Here is a 15,316-nt window from a genome sequence, read left to right as displayed (position 1 = left end):
TTCATTAACCTAGATCTGCCTCTCTCCCCTTTCCACTTACCTGTCGTTTGTTAGCATGCCCACTGGGTACTGTTGGTAGTACACCTGCTGTGCAGCGTAAGTTTCACCTCCTCTTCCCTCCATCACTGGGTCGGTTTGAGGTGGGGCAGCGGCTGCCTCTAACACTATTTGAGCTGCCTCTGGTTCTGGTGGGGCTACCACTATTTGAGGTTGGGATTGGGCAACCATTTGTGGCGGAGAAGCAACCTGTGGTGGGGGTGGGGCTGGTGCTGGTTGGGGAGGGGATGGGGCCTGTGGTGGGGATGGGTTCGGTGCTGGTTGGGGAGGGGATGGATCTTTTGGTGGTGATGTGGCTGGGGCTGGGAGGGGCGGGGATGGGGCTGGCGCTTCTTCTGGTGGAAGGAGGGCCTCAGATCTCGTTGGCTGTTCAATCACCACATCAAAGGATGACAGAGCTGATTCTGATCTCTCACTGGCTGTTAATGGCTGTTCTGTGACCACGTCGCTGAATATAGTGGGCTCGACGAAGGGCTCCATGAAAACGGTGGTGGTGGGCTCCTCCATGTCAGCTGGTATGGGAGTGGTGGATGAAGTATTGGTGGCAGAGGTGCCTGGATCTTCAAAAACATTTTCATTCTGGAGGAAGGGGAAAACAGAGAGATCAGCTTTAATATACAGTCAACCTCTGCTTGTTGTAAACACTATAGAAACATTTATTATGTTTACCTACTGTAAGTGATATTTGCTTATTTGATCAATGTCAAAATAGAAAAGACAAATCATTTTGGCCGCCTTTCTTTCCAGTTCTCTGCTGCCAATGACTGTAACGAATTGCAAAAATCATTGAAGTGGGAGACATATCTCCCTCACTAACTTTAAACATCAGCTATCTGAGCAGCTAACCTATCGCTGCAGCTGTACACAGCCCATCTGTAAATAGCCCATCCAATCTACCTACCTCATCCCCATATTGTTTTTTATTTACTTTCTTGCTCTTTTGCACACCAGTATTTCTACTTGCACATCTATCACTCCAGTGTTAATCTGCTAAATTGTAATTACTTCGCTACTATGGCCTATTTATTGCCTTACCTCCTCACGCCATTTGCACACACTTTATATAGACTTTTTTCTATTGTGTTATTGACTAAGTTTGTTTATTCCATGTATAACTCTGATGTTGTTTGTGTTGCACTGCTTTGCTTTATCTTGGCCAGGTTGCAGATGTAAATGAGAACTTGTTCTCAACTAGCCTACCTGGTTAAATAAAGGTGAAATAAAAAAATGTCAGTACATACTGTTTTGATACACTAATGACAGTCAATAGGAGATACTTACTTTGAAAAACTCTTCGTCCAACTCTCCCTCCATACCCTCCTCCTCCTCTCCCTCCATTGCCAAGGCCAGATGCAACTCTGGGGCCAGTGCCTGCAGTGACCGTAGCCCTGCCTGCCACACACACACAAACACACAAAGTGTGATACACAAACACACAGTCACCAAACAGCAACAAGTGTAAACAGGTAACTGGTATACCTGGAGAGAGTCTTTCTTGTCCTTTCCCTTCTTCTTCCTCTCCCGCTCCTTCCTCTTGCGGAACTTCTTAAAGTAGTCCTGGATCAAGAAGCTGGCATAGAACTTCCCACAAGTGACCTCTTCCCCTAAGTCAGGAAGAATCGTCACAGAGGAGGAGAATGGGAAAAAAAATATTTTAAACAAAGGGAGGAGGCAAATGGGAAAGTGATAGAGAAGGACTAAGATTAAAAAAAACACAGACAAATATCCTAGGGAGATACAGAAAGAAACCTGTATTTCTGTAACTTTAAAACTACCATTAGAGTGGTCTGTGTGGTTATACGGTAGTATACGGTAATACGTCTCTGTCTAGTTGGCTAAAATGGCACCTCCTGAGGTTTACCTCTAGGGGGTGGAATGACCTCTTCAAGGAGCTTGGGTTTAGTGCGCTTCCATATCTTCTTAATGATGGCCCTGAGCTCCTCGTTGTCCTGGTCAACGGGACCTAGTGGAGTGACACAAGACTTTTAAAAACACAGGAGTAAAGGCTGCAAGCACCACTGCACTAAATAATGATGTGTGAATGATACACTGTGTGTGTGCTGACTGACCGTCAGTCTTGATCTTGAGTGAGGTTCTGACCAGCGCAAACAGGGTAGCGTTGAAGGTAACTGTCCCATCACTGTGCAGCGGCACGTTCATAGCAACCAGCCTCTGACAGGACAAGCAAGCAGATGAGAGGAAGAGCGGTAGAAAGGGAGAGGAAGTGGAGAAGGAGGAGAGAGGGAGGGTTTAATTGGATTGGCAGGGGGAAGAGGAGGAAAGGCAGCCAAGACTGAGGGAGTAAATTCCACTGATCCGCTAGATTAGACAGGCTTGTATGGGTACAGAGAGACTGTAGGACATGTAGCCTGTCTTGATATATTAAGTGGGAGTCTGACTTTGATGAATAAAAACGTAATTTTAAGGATATCATTATCACTGCACACTCCCTGACATATATCAAACATTCAATTATACAAATAATACAAGCTAATACGTTTATTATACTTTTTCATTTATGAAACTTTTAACATTAAAATATGATCTGCCCTACCTTGCAGGCCACACGATGGGGGCACAGTTTGCCAAAACCAAGGGGTGGCTGGATCCTGCGCAGCATAGTGACCACATCTATATGTTTGATTCGACCCCTGCAACAAAGAAAAAAAACAGCACAATGTACACAGCTCCACTACAAGCCATTGGAAATAAAGGACCAAATGGGGAAAAGGGATAGATGAGAAGAGAAAAATAAGAAATTATTAATGGGTTTCCTTTCCTTTCAATTTTAAGAGAATGTGTATATTTTTTCTTTTAAATTGGGTTGTTAAGACCATTTACATTAAAATACATTATTTTAAATAAATAAAAAAGAGAGAGAGTCGTCTCTTACGTGGCCTCTGGGTCATAATCCGACCAGACTCGTTTGAACTCGTCCAGGTGATGAGTACCCAGTACGGTCCAATCCCTGGTCAGGTACTCAAAGTTGTCCATGATGACAGCAATGAACAAGTTAATGATCTGAGAAGAGGAACATGGAGTGTATTGATCACAGCCGGTCTGCTTCAGAATGGCTGCAGTCAACATTTCTATATTTTTCCCTTATTTATACAGGTTGGTCTCATTAAGATGAACTTCTCTTTCGCAACAGAGACCTCTCACATACAGATTTCCCCTCCATCCTCTGACACCACCTCCTCCCTCCCTTCCTCTCTCCCTGCCTTGGCGTCTCACCAGGAAAGCGCAGAGCATGAAGAAGCTGATGAAGTAGATGTAGGCCAGGTTGCTGCCGCACATGCTCTCCTCCCCGGGCTCAAAGTCTGACTCAGGGTCACAGCGTCTCCCTGGCAATGCTGCCAACATGATCTCCTGCCACTGCTCTCCGGTTGCACACCTACAGGAACAGCACACACATTAGGACTGAGGAAAGTAAAGAAGACACAGGAAGGAGAGGAGAGGCTGCAGAGAAGAGAAAAGAAGAGAACAGAGGGGAAATGAAGAGTGGATAGCTACGGGAGAAAAGGAGAACGTGGTTGAGTTTCTACCTATTTACTATTTCTCTCTCTCTTCCTGCAGAGCTCACCTGAAGAGCAGTAGGACAGACATGAAGAAGGTCTGAAAGTTGTTGTTCCTGTTGATATGTGAGTTGTCATCTATAGCAATCTTTCCAAATGTCTGCAAAAGGTGTGAGCATAGGCCATATTGTCACCAGCTGCATTTTAAATACTTTTGAAGGGGATACAATACATGGGAGTAGACCCACCTGCATGCCGATCACAGCGTAGATGAAGAAGATCATAGCAATAAGGAGACCGACATATGGCAAGGCCTGTGAGAGGTAGAAACTTACATTTTATTTACAAAATATAAATCAAACGTCACTGTGCATGTATGTCTGTCTCTCTGTTTGTTTGTCTTGACATCTGTCTGAGCATAACACTGACCTGGAGGGACTTGACAAAAGTCCAGAGGAGGGTTCGAATGCCCTCCCCTTTGCTGAGCAGCTTGACCAATCGCAAGACTCGGAACAAACGGAAGAATGTGATGGATACTTTTCCGCTTTCCTTCTTGGCCCCGGGTGGAGCTCCAGGTACGGCTACAGCTACAGCTGCGGCTTTGGCTGCGGCCTCGATGACCTGGAGAGAAACACAGAGGTTTCGGGAACAGAAGCTTGTTTTCACACAATTTATGGAGAGAGATTAAAGGAAATCATTTTTTGAAAGAGAGAGTGACAGAGAGAAAAAGAGAGGCAGAAAGAGAGAGAAGGTGAGAGATAGACACAGACAGACAGAGAGGAGAGAGTTGTGTCCCTGTCGTGGTCTTACTTCTCCATCCTCATCTCCTCCCTGAAATAGAAAAAAAACAGAAAAATATACATTAGATATCATATATCAGAGCTCTCCAACCCTGTTCCTGCAGAGCTACCATTCTGTAGGTTTACATTCCAACTCTAATCTAGTGCACCTTATTCTAATAATTAGCTGGTTGATATGATGAATCAGGTTAGTTATAACGAAGGTTGGAGCGAAAACCTACAGGAGGGTGGCTTTCCAGGAACAGGGCAGGAGAGCCCTGACATATATGAACATCCAACAGTTATTCTGACTGTAGCATACCCTACACAAGATTATTATAAAGCAATGTGTTTGTTAAACTGACCATGAGACGTTACAATGAATAACTGAACACAAATAGAGTTGCAGGTCTATCTTCCAAGTGTTTTCTAAGCATCACATGTTTCCCTAACGTAAAGAAATGGCTGAAGATGCAAGAGATGATGTAACATGAAGTATCTAAAGGAGATACAGAGATAGTACTCACACTAAGCTCTGAGACCATGATGTCTAGCACACTGCCCACAACTATCAGAGCATCAAAGGTGTTCCAAGCATCAATGAAATATTGCTGGATATACAGACACACACAAACACAGTCAACAGCATGGAACATTAGAACATGGTATCGGAACATTAGAACATGGAACATTAGAACACAGTATTGATATCAAAATGTGTCCAGTGAAAGCCTGTTGAACTCACATGTGTTCTGAGAGCCAGTAGCTTGATGACCATCTCTATGGTAAATAGGGCTGTGAAGATCAAGTTGAGGATGTCCATCACAGAGTTGAATGTTTTAGACTGCTCATAATGCTGCAGGGCAATACATGTAAACAGTTTACAATCTTATTCCTGTTGTAATATATACTGAACAAAAATGTAAATGCAACATGCAACAATTTCAAAGATTTTACTGAGTTACGGTTCATATAAGGAAATCAGTCAATTGAAATAAATTCATTAGGCCCTAATTTATGGATGTCACATGACTGGGAATACAGATATGCATCTGTTGGTCACAGATACCTTAAAAAAAAAAAAATAGGGACGTTGATCAGAAAACCAGTCAGTATCTGGTGTGACCACCATTTCCCTCATGCAGCGTGACACATCTCCTTCACATATAATTGGACAGGCTGTTGATTGTGCCCTCTGGAATGTTGTCCCACTACTCTTCAATGGCTGTGCGAAGTTGCTGGGTATTGGCGGGAACTGGAGCACGCTTTCGTACATGTCGATCCAGAGCATCCCAAGCATGTTCAATGGGTGACATGTCTGGTGTTTATGCAGGCCATGGAAGAACTGGGACATTTTCAGCTTCCAGGAATTGTGTACAGATCCTTGCGGCATGGGGCCATGCATTATCAGGCTGAAACATGCGGGGATAGCGGCAGATGAATGGCACGACAATGAGCCTCAGGATCTCGTCACATTATCTCTGTGCATTCATATTGCCATTGATAAAATGCAATTCTGTTAGTTGTCCGTAGTTTGTGCTTGCCCATATCATAACCCCACCGCCACCATGGGCCACTTAGTTCAAAGTTGACATCAGCAAACCGCTTGCCCACACAACGCGATACACGTGGTCTACGTTTGTGAGGTCAGTTGGACCTACTGCCAAATTCTCTAAAACGATGTTGGAGGCGGCTTATGGTAGAAAAATGAACATTAAATTCTCTGGTCACAGCTCTGGTGGACGTTCCTGCAGTCAGCATGCCAATTGCATGCTCCCTCAAAACTGTGGCATTGTGTTGTGTGACAAAACTGCACATTTTAGAGTGGCTTTTTATTGTCCCCAGGACAAGGTGCACCTGTGTAAGGATGTTTAATCAGCTTCTTGATATGCCACAACTATCAGGTAGATGGTTTATCTTGGCAAAGGGGAAATGCTTACTAACAGGGATGTAAATACATTTCTGCACTAAATTTGAGAGAAATAAGCTTTGTGTGTGCTTGGAAAATGCCTGGGATCTTTTATTTCAGCTCATGAAACATGGGACCAACACTTTACATGTTGCGTTTATATTTTGGTTCAATGTACATTATGCATACATTATTACTAGGTGTAGTTGAAACTGCAGTATTGTACCTGCACAGCCAAGGTGAGGGTGTTGAGAAGAATTAAGACAAACATGATGTACTCAAACTGGCTGGAGGCGATGATTTTCCAGAACTTTAGCTGGGATGGGTTTCTGGGAATGTAGATCTTGATGGGCTTGGCTTTCAGAGCGTACTGTACACATTGTCTCTGTGGAGGGCAGGACAGGAGACACAGGGAAGGTGGGAGGTGAAGTGATCACTCGCATTCTCAGTAGACTGAATGCCTTTCACATGATAAGGTACAGTAGCTTTGTGATTGTGATGAACGTCATAATAAGTTCATCAAGGAAAAGGACTAACTTGATTTTTGTTCAGTTCACAGTTTTTGAACTCAGATTCTCCCTGTTCACGGAACGTGATGATGACGAAGCCCACGAAGATGTTCATCATGAAGAAGGCGATGATGATGATGTAGATGATGAAGAATATGGAGATTTCCACACGGTAGTTGTAAATAGGGCCATGGTTTGCTGCATTGGCGTCGATGGCCTTGTACAGCAGCCTACGAGTTTATAATGGGAGAGATGAAAACAACAACTATAATATATAAACAAATAGTCATCATATGTACTAATGTGTGGTCTTGGTACTCACTGCGGCCAGCCTTCAAATGTAGACACAGTGAACAGGGCCAGCATGCCCTGCAGCACATTGTCAAAGTTGAATTCACTGTTTTGCCATTTCCTCTCTCTCACCATAGGGTGATTCATATCACCGTCCTTATACACCACAAATGTTCCCCTAAAACACAAAACACACGCGCACACACACACACACACACACACACACAAAGCTATGCTTATTAGTAATCACATATACTGTAGTATGTCATGACAGGAATTTGAGTGAGGCATTGGCTAAAAGACAAATAAATGACAAAATATTAAGTCTTACATGCACTCATATGGAGTGTGTTTAGCTTCATCAGTGCAACTGTAGAATCTTCCCTGTAATACACAGAGCAGAAAAACACATGGCTTTATAATGAGAAGACAACATACAGAGTATTTTCAAAGTACTGCTAAAAGCAATGACCAAGTACCTTGAAGAGCTGCACTCCAATACAAGCAAACATGAACTGGAGGAGCGTTGTGACGATCAAGATGTTTCCGATGGTTTTGATTGCCACAAACACGCACTGCACTACATTCTGCCAACAAAAGCACAGACAAGACCACGTTTGCAGTTACAGTCAGAAGTTTACACACACCGTAGCCAAATACATTTAAACTCAGTTTTATCCAATTCCTGACATTTAATCCTAGTAACAATTCCCTGTCTTAGGTCAGTTAGGATGACCACTTTATTTTAAGAATGTGAAATGTCAGAATAGTAGTAGAGAGAATTATTTATTTCAGCTTTTATTTCATTCATCACATTCCCAGTGGGTCAGAAGTTTACATACACTCAATTAGTATTTTGTTGCATTGCCTTTAAATTGTTTAACTTGGGTCAAACGTTGCGGGTAGCCTTCCACAAGGTTCCCACAATAAACTCATTTTGGCCTATTACTCCTGACAGAGCTGGTGTAACCGAGTCTGGTTTGTAGGCCTCCTTGATCGCACACGCTTTTTCAGTTCTGCCCACACGTTTTCTATAGGATTGAGGTCAGGGCTTTGTGATGGCCACCCCAAAACCTGGACTTTGTTGTCCTTAAGCCATTTTGCCACAACTTTGGAAGTATGCTTGGGGTCATTGTCCATTTGGAAGACCCATTTGCGACCAAACTTGAACTTCCTGACTGATGTCTTGAGATGTTGCTTCAATATATCCACATCATTTTCCTTCCTCCTGATACCATCTATTTTGTGAAGTGCACCATTACCACCTGCAGCAAAGAACCCCCACAACATGATGCTGCCACCCCCATGCTTCGGCTTGCAAGCCTCCCTGCTTTTCCTCCAAACATAACAATGGTCATTATGGCCAAGCAGTTCTATTTTTGTTTCATCAGACCAGAGGACATTTCTACAAAAAGTACGATCTTTGTCCCCATGTGCAGTTGCAAACCGTAGTCTGGCTTTTTTAATGGCGGTTTTGGAGCAGTGCCTTCTTCCTTGCTGAGCGGCCTATCAGGTTATGTTGATATAGGACTCGTTTTACTGTGGATATAGATACTTTTGTACCCATTTCCTCCAGCATCTTCACAACGTCCTTTGCTGTTGTTCTGGGATAGATTTGCACTTTTCGCACCAAAGTACGTTCATCTCTAGGAGACAGAACACTTCTCCTTCCTGAGCGGTATGACGGCTGCGTGGTCCCATGGTGTTTATACTTGCGTACTATTGTTTGTACAGATGAACGTGGTACCTTCAGGCGTTTGGAAATTGCTCCCAAGGATGAACCAGACTTGTGGAGGTCTACAATTCTTTTCTGAGGTCTTGGCTGATTTCTTTTGATTTTCCCATGATGTCAAGCAAAGAGGCACTGAGTTTGAAGGTAGGCCTTGTTATACATCCACAGGTACACCTCCAATTGACTCAAATGATGTAAATTAGCCTATCAGAAACTTCTAAAGCCATGACATCATTTTCTGGAATTTTCCAAGCTGTTTAAAGGCACAGTGTTATGAATTTTATGAATAATGACTAAATGATGTATACATTTAACGTAGAACTATAACTAATTGAATTCTACCCTGTTTTTCTGTATTGATAAATAATGTTAGTCAATAAGAAAGAGGTTATGTAGCATGTACATGGGAAGAGAGGAAGGTATGTGTGTGCCTAAAGAAAACTCTGGGGAGATAAGATAGGACATGGAGAGCCCCTCCAGATTTCCCGTATCTGGAGGGGACTGGAACTGTCAGCTGTGTGGTAATAAACTTTGTTGAGACTCCAGGAGAAGAAGAGAGAATCCAAAGTTTAGTGTGTATGTATGTGCGTAGGTTAAGAGAATATTATAAAAGGGACGTTTTTGTATATGCACAGCAGATCTCTCGTGAATAAACATTGCTGACAATTGTGGACTGGACTCTGTCTGTTTCATTTCAATAAGAACCTTACAAATTCTTAGTAACAGACAGAGTAGTTTAAGTGACGTTCAGTTTATGAACATTGAGAAAGATATTCTCTTAACACACAGTCAACTTAATGTATGTAGACTTCTGACCCACTGGAATTGTGAAACAGTGAATTATAAGTGAAATAATCTGTCTGTAAACAATTGTTGGAACAATTACTTGTGTCATGCACAAAGTAGATGTCCTAACCGACTTGCCAAAACTATAATTTGTTAACAAGAAATTTGTGGAGTGGTTGAAAAACGAGTTTTAATGACTCCAACCTAAGTGTATGTAAACTTCTGACTTCAATTGTATTTGAGAGAGCGAGAGAGAGGTGTTAAAAGTGTTCAAACGATTACCTTGAGTCCTTTGGCTCTGTTGATTGCTCGAAGAGGCCTGAGCACTTTGAGTACCCTGAAAATCTTGACCACAGAGATAGCGCTGGAACTGAGAATATAAGAGAGGCAGATAAGAGTGTGAGAATGAATCACAAAGACCTGTTCTTGTCTGACCAGCAGAGAGTGCTGTTACAGTATTATGTCAATATAACACATCGACACACCGACACACACACCGACAGCTGATCAAATCTTACATCCATCTGCATAGCTAGCTAACTACCTTGTGATGGCCTTTGATCCAATGGTCCATTGAAAAGCATGGTACAGCTCCAGTATTTGACCAACCTTTACTTGCCGATACTTTTCATAACTCCTGTTTCGGAAGGCACCAGTGTCTTCTTTTTCCAGTTGCAGGTGAAACTCCAAAAAACAGAATATTCAGAGAAATATTAAATCCACTTTTTGCACCTCGAGAGGAGGTTCCTCACCATCTTAGTTGCCGGACATCTGGCATTTTACAACATCTTCGTCATTTCTAAGCAATGTGGCAGTAGCCACATGAAGAAGATGATGACAGCACATCACGCAGAGCGACTCAAACAACACAAACAAATATTTACACACATGTGAAAGGCCATTTCTCACTCGATACCAGGGTTGAGGAGTAACTGATTACATGTACATGCAATCAGTTACATTTAATACGATTACAAAAACTGTAACCAGTTACATTACCAGCAAAGATATTGTAATCAGATTACAGATACTAGATGATTACTTCTTGCATTACTTTTAAATTCAGAGAAGATGTTTGCGAAAAAATACATTGTGTCATCTTTCTGTTTTCTCAATGACATTCATTTCAGCATTGAAAAAAGGCGCAAGTTTCAGTTTAATCCACCTGAGTGAGTCTGGATACAAGTCAGAGACCACTATGATGACGCACCAAATACGTTTCATGGATCAATTTTATCAATTTATCAAATTAATTTTACATTTTATTAGTTGTATGTTTTCTTCTAATGCCTCTTAAGGGGAAAGTAATCCAAAAGCAACTTAAAGTAATCATATTAAGTTACTGAGTTTGGGTAATCCAAATGTTCCATTACTGATTACAGTTTTGGACAGGTAACTAGTAACTGCAACAGATTACATTTAGAAAGTAACCTACCCAACCCTGCTCGATAGAAAAAGTGGATTTAATATTTTTCTGAATATTCTGGTTTTTGGAGTTCCACCTGCAACTGGAAACAGAAGGTTAAAAGACACCAGAGCCATTCAAATAATAAAAGCAGTATTGGTAAGTAAAGGTTGGTTGAAAGTTATTATACCATTTTGTCAATGGACCCCCTGCTTCACCTCAGGCACAAGCTTTAAAGCTGGAGGTTCGAGCCTGCTGGGCTAACATTCTGACAGATACTCACTGGAGGAAGAAGGACGCGAGCGACACACTGACAACCAGTAGGTCCAGAAGGTTAAAGGCATTCCTACAGAACGATCCGGGATGAAGGAACGCACCGAAAACTGTCACCTAGAGAGGGAGAAAAATCACAAGAGTTAAGGGGGATTCTAAATGGCACTAACAATGCCATGTGTACGACTATATATGTTTACAGATAGACATAAAGCTCAGTGGAGGCTGGTGGGAGGAGCGATAGGAGGATGGGCTCATAGTAATGGCTGGAATGGAATGAATGAAATGGAGTCAAACATGTGGTTTCCATATGTTTGAAGTGTTTGATACCGTTCTATTGATTCCATTCCAGCCATTACAATGAGACTGTTCTGCTATAGCTCCTCCCACCATCCCCCACTGATACAGCCACTGCCAGCAGGAAAGATAGCCTATGCAGAACATTGTCAATTCACAATGAAGGAACATTGTCAATTCACAATGAAGGAACATTCCAAAATGAAGTATATATTCATATTTGGTCATATTTTACCTTCAATATAATTTCCACAGTGAATATGGAGGTGAATGCATAGTCAGCATAGCCAAGCATCTGAGGATAGACAAGATATCCTAAGTCAGGATTATGACAGCCATATTGAAACACTATTTGGTGGTGGCCGGTGTAAGGTGAGTGAGTATGAGAACAGTAGTTTTGGTTGAAACTGTTGAGCAGTGGCGGTAGATGTATGGCAGAGTTGAGTGAGAGTGTGAACAGTCGAATCAATGACAGTTATATATTGATTGGGCAGTAGTTTGTGTTTGGTTGTGAGGTCGGGACTGACTCTAGATATCTAGAGGCTCTTTAGTTTCTTTGTTTGTTTGCCTTACGTTGTTCCTAAAGGAGTGAGCTCTGATTGGATCCTCAGCAGCCAGAGAAATGCTACTGGCGATGATGAAGACAAGGATGAGGTTGGTGAAGTAGGAGTGGTGGATGAGGTTGTGACAGGCCACTCGGAGGCTGAGGGGAGAGGAGAGAACATGCAAATTATATGGGTGCTCTGAAATGGCACACAATCCCCTATATAGTGTACTACTTTTGACCAGGGCCCATAGGGCTCTATGGCTGTGACTTACCAGTTTCTCTTTCCAAGAATGAAGAAGGAGCTACCATCTGGAATGGGTTCAATCTTCTCTTTTGGAGCGGATTCAGGCTTCACAGGCATAATTCCTAGAGAGAGAGGGGAGTTGATCAGATCAGCAGATTTAGATAACAATTCATGTGTCACAGTCTGATGAGAAACCATCTGAGGTATATGGAACAACACTTACCCTCCAGACCCTCAATGGCTCTCAACTCCTCATTCTCCTCCCAGTCATCCATCTCATTCTGCACAAGGAAAGAGTGAGCAAAAGAAATGCAAACATGAGATAATTGTTTATCTTTAAAACACAGGATCACAGGCCGTGACCGGGAGTCGCATATGGCGGTGCACAATTGGCCCAGCATCGTCCGGTTTAGAGGAGGGTTTGGCCAGGAAGGCTCTAGCGACTCGTGGCGGGCCAGACGCCTGCAGGATGACTTCGGTCGTCAGTTGAACAGCGTTTTCTCCGACACATTGGTGCAGCTGGCTTCCGGGTTAAGCAAGAGAGTGTTAAGAAGTGCGGCTTGGCGGGTCATGTTTCGGGGGACGCATGACTCGACCTTCGCCTCTCCCGAGCCCGTTGGGGAATTGCAGCGATAAGACAAGATCGTAATCACGAAAAAGGGGGTGAATAATAAAATCAAAAAATAATAATTGTGTATTGGTACCCTGAAACAACATCTAGGTACATACCGCTGCATCTTCCTCTTTGTCTTCGTCATCGTCCCAGTCCTCTTCCTCCTCCTTTTTCTCTCTGCAAAACCATTCATTCAGCACTTGGTCTTTGTTCACCATCTACATATCATCTTTATTACTGATGCTACTTAGCGATGTCCAGTACTAAGCCCAGACCATCAAATTATACCTTTTCTTTGTCTGCCTTTTGTGATACTTACTCTACTTTCTTTTTTCCACCATCTCCTGCCAAGTTGTCCACAGCGATAGCCAAGAAGACATTGAGCAGGATATCTGATCAAGAGATATTAAGGAACTGACCAAGAGCTTGAGAACATCAGTGAATACAGATCAGTACAGTCTGTATCTTCTAGAGTACCTCTTGATAGAGGTTTGTGTACATTGAATGGCTTTGTACAAATGTGGATTATGGAATAACAAACACTCTGTCTTGGTAAACAGAAAGGATACAGTTACCGACAACAAAGAGGGAGACAAAGTAGATGCACACGATCATCTGTGGGAAGACTGGCCCGCCATAAGCCATGATCCCATCATACATCACTGCATTCCAGTCCTCTCCTGTAAGGATCTACAGAGGAAAAAGGTAGAGAGAGAGAGGGAGAGACAGACAGAAAGAGGGGGTCTGTAAGGAAAAGCACATGCAATGTGATTGTAGTGTGAAGGGTATTAGAAGTATAAGTCACCTGGAAGCAGGTGAGCAGGGCCTGGGGGAAAGTGTCAAATGTGCTCCTCTTCATCTGAGTCTCATCAAAGTTGAATTTACCCCCAAACAGCTGCATACCCAGCAGGGAGAAGATGATTAGGAAGAGGAAGAGCAGAAGCAGTAGAGAGCAGATAGCCTTCATGGAGTTGAGCAGCGAATTGACCAGGTTTGACAGGGCTGCCCAGTGCCTAAACAGGAGACAGATGGTTTCAGTGTTAAAGGGTAAAGAATCAAGGTATGCAGTACCCTTCCATATGGAATTCATGCATGCAAAGCATTTAATCAATTGCAGAGTGACATTTCAGATAGTTCCTTCAGAAGTACATTTGATTTGCATAGCAGCGTATTCTGGAAAGATCTGGGACCAGTCTAGCAAGACAACACAAACAGATCTGGGACCAAGCTAGCAAGACAACACAAAACAGATCTGGGACCAAGCTAGCAAGACAACACAAACAGATCTGAGACCAAGCTAGCAAGACAACACAAACAGATCTGGAATCAAGTTAGCAAGACAGTACAAACAGATCTGGGACCAAGCTAGCAAGACAACACACACAGATCTGAGACCAAGCTAGCAAGACAACACAAACAGATCTGGGACCAAGCTAGCAAGACAACCCACACAGATCTGGGACCAAGCTAGCAAGACAGCACAAACAGATCTGAGACCAAGCTAGCACGACAGCACAAACAGATCTGGGACCAGGCCAGCAGTTACCTACCGTGTCACTTTGAACACCCTGAGCAGGCGGACGCAGCGCAGCACAGAGATGCCGATGGGAGGGATGATCTGCAACTCAACCAGGACCGTCTCCAGGATGCCACCACACACCACAAAGCAGTCGAAGCGGTTAAACAGAGCCAAGAAGTGGATCTGGAAACCAAAACTGTACATCTTCAACAGCATCTCCAGCGTGAACAACATCAACAGGATCTTATTGGCCCGCTCTGAAGGAAAGACAGAGAAAATGAAGGTTATTTATTTATGTATTTATTTATTGTTCCTGATGTCTATGTCACCATTTCAACCTGCTGAATTAGAGAGAAAATGACCCAGAGAAAAAGAGAGAGGGGAGGAGGACGTAGAAATAAATAGAAAAGAACAGATACAGGTAGGTGAAGACAGAAAGTAGAACAGACAGAGATGTAGAGGAGAGTGGATCCTGACCCTGCATCTCGGTGAGCCACTTGGGCTGGCCGTAGTGTTCAGAGGCGCTGGCTGCAGTGTTGAGAAAAACCAGAAGAAGCACCAGCCAATAGAAGTTCTGGGATTTGACTGCTACACGACAGTTTTTCCGAAAGGCGTGGTTCAGTTGGCATAGCTGGTCACTGAGTGAAGAGAGAATCAGTAGACACGTTATATGAGGAGCGGAAGGGTCAGAAACAGGCTTTGTCAAAAGTCTGTAGTGTAGTGTACACTTTTAAAAAAAACTGAAAATAAAACATTGTGTATATTCTTAGAGGTATCCTGCTCAACTTACCAGAAACTGTTGGCCATCATTTTAGCCCTACAAAAAAGGAGGAAGAACCA

General features: G+C 43.0%; 1 pseudogene; it reads right to left on the bottom strand.

The window, feature by feature from the left end:
- Positions 1 to 15,316, bottom strand: part of LOC120058636 — a 38,011-nt pseudogene that overhangs the window by 1,607 nt on the left and 21,088 nt on the right.

Source organism: Salvelinus namaycush, chromosome 14 (assembly GCF_016432855.1).
Source record: "Salvelinus namaycush isolate Seneca chromosome 14, SaNama_1.0, whole genome shotgun sequence".
NCBI lineage: Eukaryota > Metazoa > Chordata > Actinopteri > Salmoniformes > Salmonidae > Salvelinus > Salvelinus namaycush.
The sequence above is the reverse complement of the archived record's forward strand: the minus strand, read 5'-3'. Positions and strand labels throughout refer to the sequence as shown.